General features: G+C 49.5%; 2 protein-coding genes and 1 long non-coding RNA gene across 4 annotated transcripts in view; 2 read left to right on the top strand and 1 right to left on the bottom strand.

Annotated features, from left to right (window-relative positions):
• The window catches only part of LOC144987221 (uncharacterized), a 223,153-nt gene that overhangs the window by 110,430 nt on the left and 104,206 nt on the right, over nucleotides 1-8,517 (bottom strand). The window lies entirely within an intron of this gene.
• LOC144986855 (uncharacterized) overlaps nucleotides 1-8,517 on the top strand; it is a 265,622-nt gene that overhangs the window by 192,181 nt on the left and 64,924 nt on the right. The gene's annotated exons all lie outside the window — the stretch shown is intronic.
• On the top strand, nucleotides 458-3,867 carry LOC144988237 (uncharacterized). The gene is made up of 4 exons (XR_013652082.1): nucleotides 458-601; nucleotides 754-1,315; nucleotides 1,411-1,668; nucleotides 1,772-3,867. It is a non-coding gene; the product is annotated as an uncharacterized LOC144988237 (long non-coding RNA).

Raw genomic sequence — 8,517 nt, 5'->3', positions numbered from 1 at the left:
GCCAAACATAATATTTTCTAGGGATGGCCCGTTTGACACGGGGCTTCGGCGCGCGGTTCACCTTCATGAAACAGAGTGTTTCGGCACAATGTTTCAAAGCGTGTGTCAACCAGCGCAGATCACGTGATTGATGACGTATGACGCGCCAAATGCATCACTCACCTGCACCAGGTTTCAGATCTCAGGTGTGTTTGATCAGAAGGGCGCGCTGTTGTCTATAAATACAGATGAATCCCAAACAACGTTTCCCGACCAGTTCTGTTGTTTCCCGTGTATCGTAAGAATCAACGTCATGGCACCCGGTAAAAAACGTTCTGTGGCTTGGGATCATTTCAACTTGATTTCTCCAAATAAGGTAATACACTATTAACATTATTTTATTAGTAGCCATTGCTGATTATGTCAGTTTTATAGGTATGTCTGTCAGTTGAAAGGAATCATTTTTATTCTTTCCATTTTTTTTTTTAGGTGCAATGTTTGATTTGCAAACATGAATTTGCATTTGATGACAGTACATCCTCCATGATGCGACATCTCCGCTCCGTTCATCATGTTGAAACTCCGCAGTCGGCAAATCAAGCCTTCAATCCACCTTGTATTGGTAATAAGAATATATCCAACTAATGGCACACTAAGAACTGAAACTGATAGCTCAGTGGAAAAATCAGTGACATGTGAATGTTGAGGTTGTGGGTTTGAGGCTCAGCTTCTACAAGTAATGTTTTTTTTTAACTTCATATGTATATTTTGCAGTGTCAAGAAAGCAAGAACTTGATTCTGCATTGGTGGATATGATTGTAATGGATGCACAACCATTTTCAATTGTTGAAGACAAAGGCTTCAAGGTAAGGTGGCTAATATTATATAGCATTTACATTATTTATGTTTTTGTGTACATAATAAGCTGTATTTTATTTGTCACTATTAGGCTTTTGTCAACCTTTTGGACCCATCCTACATAATTCCTAATAGGAAGGCCTTGAGGACAATGGTGGAGGAGAAGTACAAAGCCAAAAAGGAGAAGGCTTCAGATGTGGTTAGCAGGGCCTCTGCTGTCAGCCTTACAGCAGACATGTGGACATCCATTAACATGGACGCTTACTTGGCTGTAACAAGCCATTTTATCACCGAGGAGGTAGGTATCCCCTGCTTTGAGCAATGCTTTGGTTTATGTATCTCAGTTTGATTTTGTTAATTCTAGGTGGAGCTGGCCTCTGTGGTCTTCGGGGTTCTGAAGTTTCCCCAAACCCACACTGCAGCTCACTTGGCTGAGGCCAAAAATCTTCTCATGGAAGAATGGGGAATTAAAGGGAAGGTGCGAGCCAGATCAATAAAGTACAAAATCATTCATCAATATGGCCTCCCAATACCTAATATACATGATTTTTGAACATGTAATCTTTCTTCCAGGTGACAGGCCTGGTTACAGACTGTGCTCCCAACATGGTTGCATGTGCTAATATATTACTGCTTTGGCACATACTGTGTTTTGCACATATGCTTAATTTGGTGGTGAAAAAGTCCCTTGCCCAAACCCCTGAACTAGAGGATATCCGAAGTAAGGGGCGTAGGATTGTCGGTTTTTTTAAATCCAGCACCACAGCGAAGGAGAAGCTGTCAGAGATGCAGCGACAGCTGGCCAGGCCAGAGCACAAATTAATACAAGAGGTGAAACATTTTCTTTTTTTTATCTAAGATTTGACATGTTTTTGCAATTATTATTGTGTTACTTTCTTCTCTCCTTTAAAACGTGCTTGCTGTCTTATCTTAGGTGGAAACAAGATGGAACAGCACATTTAATATGTTGGAAAGGCTGTTTAAGGAGAGAGAGCCACTGGGGGCAGCTCTGGCCACCCTCCATACAGACCTTCCTCCACTCACCTCAGAGGACTACCAGGCCATACACCACTGCTTGAGCATTCTTTCACCGTTTCAAGAGGCCACAGTTGAGCTTTCGACAGAAAAACGAGTGTCAGCATTCAAAGTCATTCCCATGGTCAAAATGCTGAAACATTACATCTCAAGCAGGTGTGGTCAGATCACACACCCACTTGGTGAAAAACTGGCCACTAACTTGAAGAACAATCTCTTTTTTTTTTTTTTTTTTTTTTTTTTTTTACCTTGTCCTGTCCAACAGCTGGGCAAACAGATGAGAGCTGAGGGCCTCTTGTGTTGGACATATTTTACTTTAACAAGAGGGGTTATTAATCTTCAGACAAACCAAAGGTATGTCTGAATAAACCCCTTTTGTAATTGAGGCCAAACTTTATTAATTTCAAACATGTTTGAAGATCTTTGGTGTTGGACCGGACGGAAAAGGAAAGAGGGGAAGAAGAGAGAGGGACGTTAGAAAGAGGGGGGGAAGGAGGGTGATAGTAGGAGGGGAAGGGGGGTAAGACCATGAAGCAGCATAGAGCAACAAGTTTACTGGTTGTTAATCACCATGGTAAGGCTCAAATGCAGTACAAAAAGGGCGGAGCCTGTCCACACACACACCCAAGTGTCAAACACACCTGCTAGTTGCAAAAATGTCCACCTGTCGACATGTACACAAAATAGATAGTGCTCACACGCATACTTATGCCTTAACACCAACTAGTGTGAAATATTTCAGTCATTCAGTCACGCAAACCGCCAGTGCAAAGGTGAGCCAACACCCGTGCTCAGGTGAGTGCTCATGTTCTTCTAATATGGATGGTGGAGTGTGTAAAGAAGGAAGGAGAGCGCCCAGCCATCCCCACCCCAAAACCCCCACCGCAGCAGCAGCGGCAGCCGGAATCCCCCCCACGCCACACGGAAACCGGCAGGGAACAACCGCCGCCCGGGCGACCAAGCCCGCCACCCAGGCCAGGGCCAGCAGGACCGCCGCAAGGCCCCCCAGAGCCAGAGAGCAGGGAGGCACAGAGGGAAAGAGAGGGCCGCCCCAGCCCAACCAGGAGAACAGCCCCCCCGCCGCGCCGGGAGAGCCCAACGCAGGGCCCCACCGGAGAGGGACGCCCACAGCCCCAGATGAGCACCCCACCACCACCCAGGAGTTCCGGGCATCCCCCCGCCCCAACCCCAGGTACGAGCCAGGACCCCCCAAGGGAGACCCGCCCCGCACTCCAGGCGGCCATCCGCCCGGCCCACGGTTGGTCCAGGGAGGAGCAAGGCAGGGGCCCGCCGCCCCCGCCCAGGAGGGGGGAACCCCGGGGAAAAAAGAGGGCCCACAAGGGGTGTTGTAAATATGGCCCGACCAGGCTCGGCCACAGTTGGAAGTTTGGCGGGGCCCAGCGCTCAGGAGCAAGGACCAGAACCCACCCCCCAGGGACACCAACACCCCCGGCTCAGATGTAATGTGAACCCCCCCACCGCGCGGAGAGAGCACCGCCGGGCCCAGGAAGCCGGCACCCCGGGGACACGGCCGCCGCTGCAAAGGGGCCCGTACCCCCCACCAGGGAAGAGGCAGGGGACAGATGGTCCTAGGTCCCACCTTCCTTGCAAAATGTGTGTGCGTATATGTGTGTTTAAGAGGGTGTGTGTGTGCATGTGTGTGTGTTTATGTTGGGATGTATATATTGAGGGGGGAGGGGTGTGTGTACTAAGGGGGGTGCAGTTAAAATTGGCGGGTAGGGCACTAAGGGGACATCTCCTGATTACTCACAGTGATGTCCCCTCACCCTCCCCACCAAGGGGCCCTAAATGTCTAAGGTGCGGTTAAAATTGGCGGGTAGGGTGCCAGGAGGACATCTGCTGCTTGCTGGCAGTGATGTCCAAGCACCCCCCCTACCAAGGGCCCTACATGTCTAAGGTGCAAATAAAACCGAAAGAGGGGGGGCCCACTCCATACGGCAACCATAGGAGGGGGGGCCACTGCCTAGTAAACCCCCCCCCCCAAGGCTCATCGCAGGCTAAGCCCCCCACCCCCTCACCCTATTATGAGGTTATATGAGGAAGGGGGTAAGTTGGGGACAGCTGGTAGACTGTCCCCCGGTGGTCAAACAGCTGTCCCCCGCCCCCCCCCCCCAGCAAGGGGGCCAGGCCCACCCAGCCCAGGGGCCCCACCCCCGGAGGCGCCGACACCCCAGGCCCAGCACCACCCACCCCACACAGAGGGAGAGGAGCCAAAAAGCGCCGGCCCCCCCCGGAGCAAGCCCAGGCCCCCACCCCCAAACGCCGGCCCTAGAAGAGCTCTGGTCAGGCCTCGACGGGACCGAGGCAGCCAACCGGCCGGGGAAACCGCCGATGGCCTCAGCGGAGACCCCGACCCGTCAACCCCCCCTGCCCCGTACCAATAGCGGCCCCCCCCCTCCCCCAGAATGCCCCCCCACAGGACAGGGCCGACAAGACCCCCCACCCCACCCCAGACCCCGCAGCCGAAGCGGATGACACCCAGAGCGCCCGGGGGCCCCAAGAGGGTTGTCCCGTCCCGCCCCAGAGCCAGGGCCAGGCGTAGATGGGAAGCCCATCCAGTGCCGCTGGGCCCCCCCCCCGAGCAGCGCCCCCCGCCAACCCCCCCCAGCACAGGCAAAGGGACCACCCCCCCAAGCCAAGCCGGAACACCACCCCACCCCCCCACCACGCACCCCCACACCCAAGCCCAGAGGACCACGCAGCGCCCCAGCCCGCCCCACCCCGGCGCCGGACCCGACCCCCCGACCAACGGAGCCCCCACCACCCCCCGCCAGGCACCGGAGGCCCCGGCCCCCACCCCGGCCCACGGCAGAAGGGCAAGGAGCAGCGACGACCAGGCCCCCCCATCCCCTAAGTCATGGAGTCAGCTATGGGAGACCAGAGAGACCGAATTCTTTCAAAGTTACTTGAACCTTGGGCTGACATTTTTTCCAAGCTGATCTGATCAAGCAGCAGATTTCTGTGTTGACTTATATTTATATTTTTCTTGCTTTTCCAATTTATTAAAATAGTTTTTTTAGCAATGCAAAGAGTTATGAAAATGATAGAGCCTAATCCTCCTTCTACATCGATGGCACTCATGTCACCAAGCACACAAAGTGACGGTGAAGCTGTGATTGAAACCTTAAGCCAGACTGATAAATCGGCACATACCTGCTGCCAGAGAGCCTGGACAGGCGTGCAGAACCATAGTGCATGCATGTAATTGTCGGGTAGATTACTGTCACAGTGCTGACAAATGTCTGAGTTGCTGAGACCCATCTTGAACATCCTCTGTCCAGTGTAGTAAATTCTGTGAAGGGTTTTAAAATGGATTAGCTGCAGATTTGGACTTTTTGTCAGTTTAAAGGTGTTTAGACAAAGTTCTGACCAAAAGCTTTCATCTGTGCTGATGCTCAAATCCGCATCCCATTTTGTTGTCGGAAGTGAAATGTTATTATCTAAATTACATAAAAGTAAATTCCCCATTCTTCTCATGGAAGAATGGGGAATTAAAGGGAAGGTGCGAGCCAGATCAATAAAGTACAAAATCATTCATCAATATGGCCTCCCAATACCTAATATACATGATTTTTGAACATGTAATCTTTCTTCCAGGTGACAGGCCTGGTTACAGACTGTGCTCCCAACATGGTTGCATGTGCTAATATATTACTGCTTTGGCACATACTGTGTTTTGCACATATGCTTAATTTGGTGGTGAAAAAGTCCCTTGCCCAAACCCCTGAACTAGAGGATATCCGAAGTAAGGGGCGTAGGATTGTCGGTCTTTTTAAATCCAGCACCACAGCGAAGGAGAAGCTGTCAGAGATGCAGCGACAGCTGGCCAGGCCAGAGCACAAATTAACACAAGAGGTGAAACATTTTCTTTTTTTTATCTAAGATTTGACATGTTTTTGCAGTTGTTTATTGTGTTACTTTCTTCTCTCCTTTAAAACGTGCTTGCTGTCTTATCTTAGGTGGAAACAAGATGGAACAGCACATTTAATATGTAGGAAAGGCTGTTTAAGGAGAGAGAGCCACTGGGGGCAGCTCTGGCCACCCTCCATACGGACCTTCCTCCACTCACCTCAGAGGACTACCAGGCCATACACCACTGCTTGAGCATTCTTTCACCGTTTCAAGAGGCCACAGTTGAGCTTTCGACAGAAAAACGAGTGTCAGCATCCAAAGTCATTCCCATGGTCAAAATGCTGAAACATTACATCTCAAGCAGGTGTGGTCAGATCACACACCCACTTGGTGAAAAACTGGCCACTAACTTGAAGAACAATCTCCATGAGAGGTTTTCAGCTCTGGAGAAGGTCACTGCTCTGTCAATGGCAACCTTGTTGGACCCAAGGTTTAAAGAGCTGGGGTTCTGCAGCCAAGGCTCCGCCCACACGGCCATAGAGCGACTCACTAAAGAGTGTGCTGCAACAATGCAGGCGCTACTTCCAGAGGCACAGCCACAGTCGCCACCTAGAGAAGGTCCTTCAAGTCAGCAGGAAGATGGTGGTCTCTGGGCCCTGCTGGACAGGCATGTGGGGGTTCAACAGCAGGTGACCAGCACAACTGCCAGTGCAACAGTGGAGGTTCAGAGGTACAGTAAAGATTAGAATCCTCATCATAACTTCTGCTCATTTTAGACTGGTGCATGACAATAGGCTATTAATGTCCTTCTAGGTACTTAAAGGAACCTCACATCCCAAGGACTCAGGACCCACTGAGATACTGGGTTACCCACAAGGTTTTATACCCACATCTCTACAAGCTGGCAATGAAGTTTTTATGCACACCAGCTTCATCTGTGCCTTGTGAGAGGATCTTCTCCAAGGCTGGCGAAATCGTCAGCCAAAGACGAAACAGACAAAGACAAATTTTCTCCAGCACAGTGGAGAAAATTCTGTTTTTAAATAAAAATCTATAACGTGTATCCCACCCAGTCATGTTAGACCCTGGTTCACAATCACTCATTCTCACTTTATAGATGGCATTCACAATGTAACACAAGCACTTCTCACAAATCTTCAAACATTGTCTTTGTTTTATTTCCACACTGAAGTGTTACAAGGGCAAGGAACTTAGTGGAGTAGATGATATATGTCCTGTCTGCCACCAGATGCCGCTGTTCTGTGTGGTTTCGAAGCCCCAAATGCTTCATTCATTTTTCTGGCACATTTACACGAAGCCCCATGAGAGCTTCATGGGGCTTCGATTTCCATCCCTAGCCGAGAGCAAGAAGCAGCCAACAGGAAACAGGAAGAAGGAAGTATCAAGCAGGAAGTGCACCAGCTGACCAGGAACTTATATACACACCGGGCCTTTCATAATAAGGGCGGGGCCAGGTGTTCACAGTTAGTCTGATGGCTAGTCTGATGCCAAAGGGTTACATAATGGACATTTCATTGTGTTTTGCACACTTGAATGACAGTAAATGTGTTTCTGCAGAGGATTTGAATCCTGATACCTATGGACGGGTGAATTTATCAGGAGAGAAAGGAGGTAAACTCTAAACTATTGTTACGCCCCCTTTGTGTCTAGGGGTGCTAGGGGGGGCATAACATAAAAAGTAAAGGTTTGGCTACTGAAGTTGACTGTAACAAAAAACACCAAACGAATGTCTCCATAAAATAACCCAATTTATTTACAAATAAACAATCAATCCAACAATAACTAAAAGTGAAACTAAAAGGCTTCAGGGTGAACCCAGGCCAAAACAACAAACAAAACCCCAACTAACTGCAACATGTAATCTTACCTGCAAAGAAAGAAAAGGGAAATCAAAGACAGAACGCTAACCTCCCTAACCTAACAAAACCAGGAGAAAACATGTACTAAACAAAATGGCGGTTCACCCCTACAGCTTCACTTAAACAAAATCATAAACCAAAGGACTAAACAGAGTGGGCACAGACAAAACTACAAACTACAAAGAACTACGAAGTGCAACACAAACTAAAACAAGTGGAGAAGACATAAACAAAATGGAGAACAAAACAAAATGGAGAAGAGGGCCAAGCTGCAGTGGAGGCTTTTGCTGCAAGGCACCCTTCTCCCCGACTGGATGTCCAAATGGTGCTTTTAAAGCTGCCTCCACCAGCTTGTCCAAATTGAGGCCACACCTTCATGCACCACACCTGCAAATAATCAGACATACAAACAAAGATCCACAAAACACAGAAGTCCCGCTCTGATAAAGAAATAATACACAAAACACAGAACAAACAGAACAAACCAAAACCAAATACGGCCACAGCCGTAACACCCCCCTACCCAAGATAAAACTTCTTCAAAAAGAAGTTTTTACCCTAAGTGGAGCTCACACAAAGCGGTAGCTCTCACAGAGCACACCACATAAACTCAAGATGGCCTTAAGACGAAGCACACAAACACAGTACACCACACAAAGCTAACAGGCCACACAAAACGCATTACAGAAACTCAGGACGCATACAAGATGCACCACACAAACTTAAGGCACTACACAAGACACACCACAGAAACTCGGGACGCGTACCCCTCTGGGCACGCAACCGTCAAACTCGGGGTGCGCGCCCCACAAGACACGCACCCGTCAACTCGGGGTGCGCGCCCCGCAAGACACGCACCCGTCAACTCGGGGTGCGCGCCCCGCAAGACACG

This window comes from Oryzias latipes, chromosome 2 (genome assembly GCF_053564925.1).
Source record: "Oryzias latipes strain Hd-rR chromosome 2, Olatipes_Hd-rR_3.1".
Taxonomy (NCBI): domain Eukaryota; kingdom Metazoa; phylum Chordata; class Actinopteri; order Beloniformes; family Adrianichthyidae; genus Oryzias; species Oryzias latipes.
Note: the sequence above shows the minus strand (reverse complement) of the source record. Positions and strands in the feature narration are given on the sequence as shown.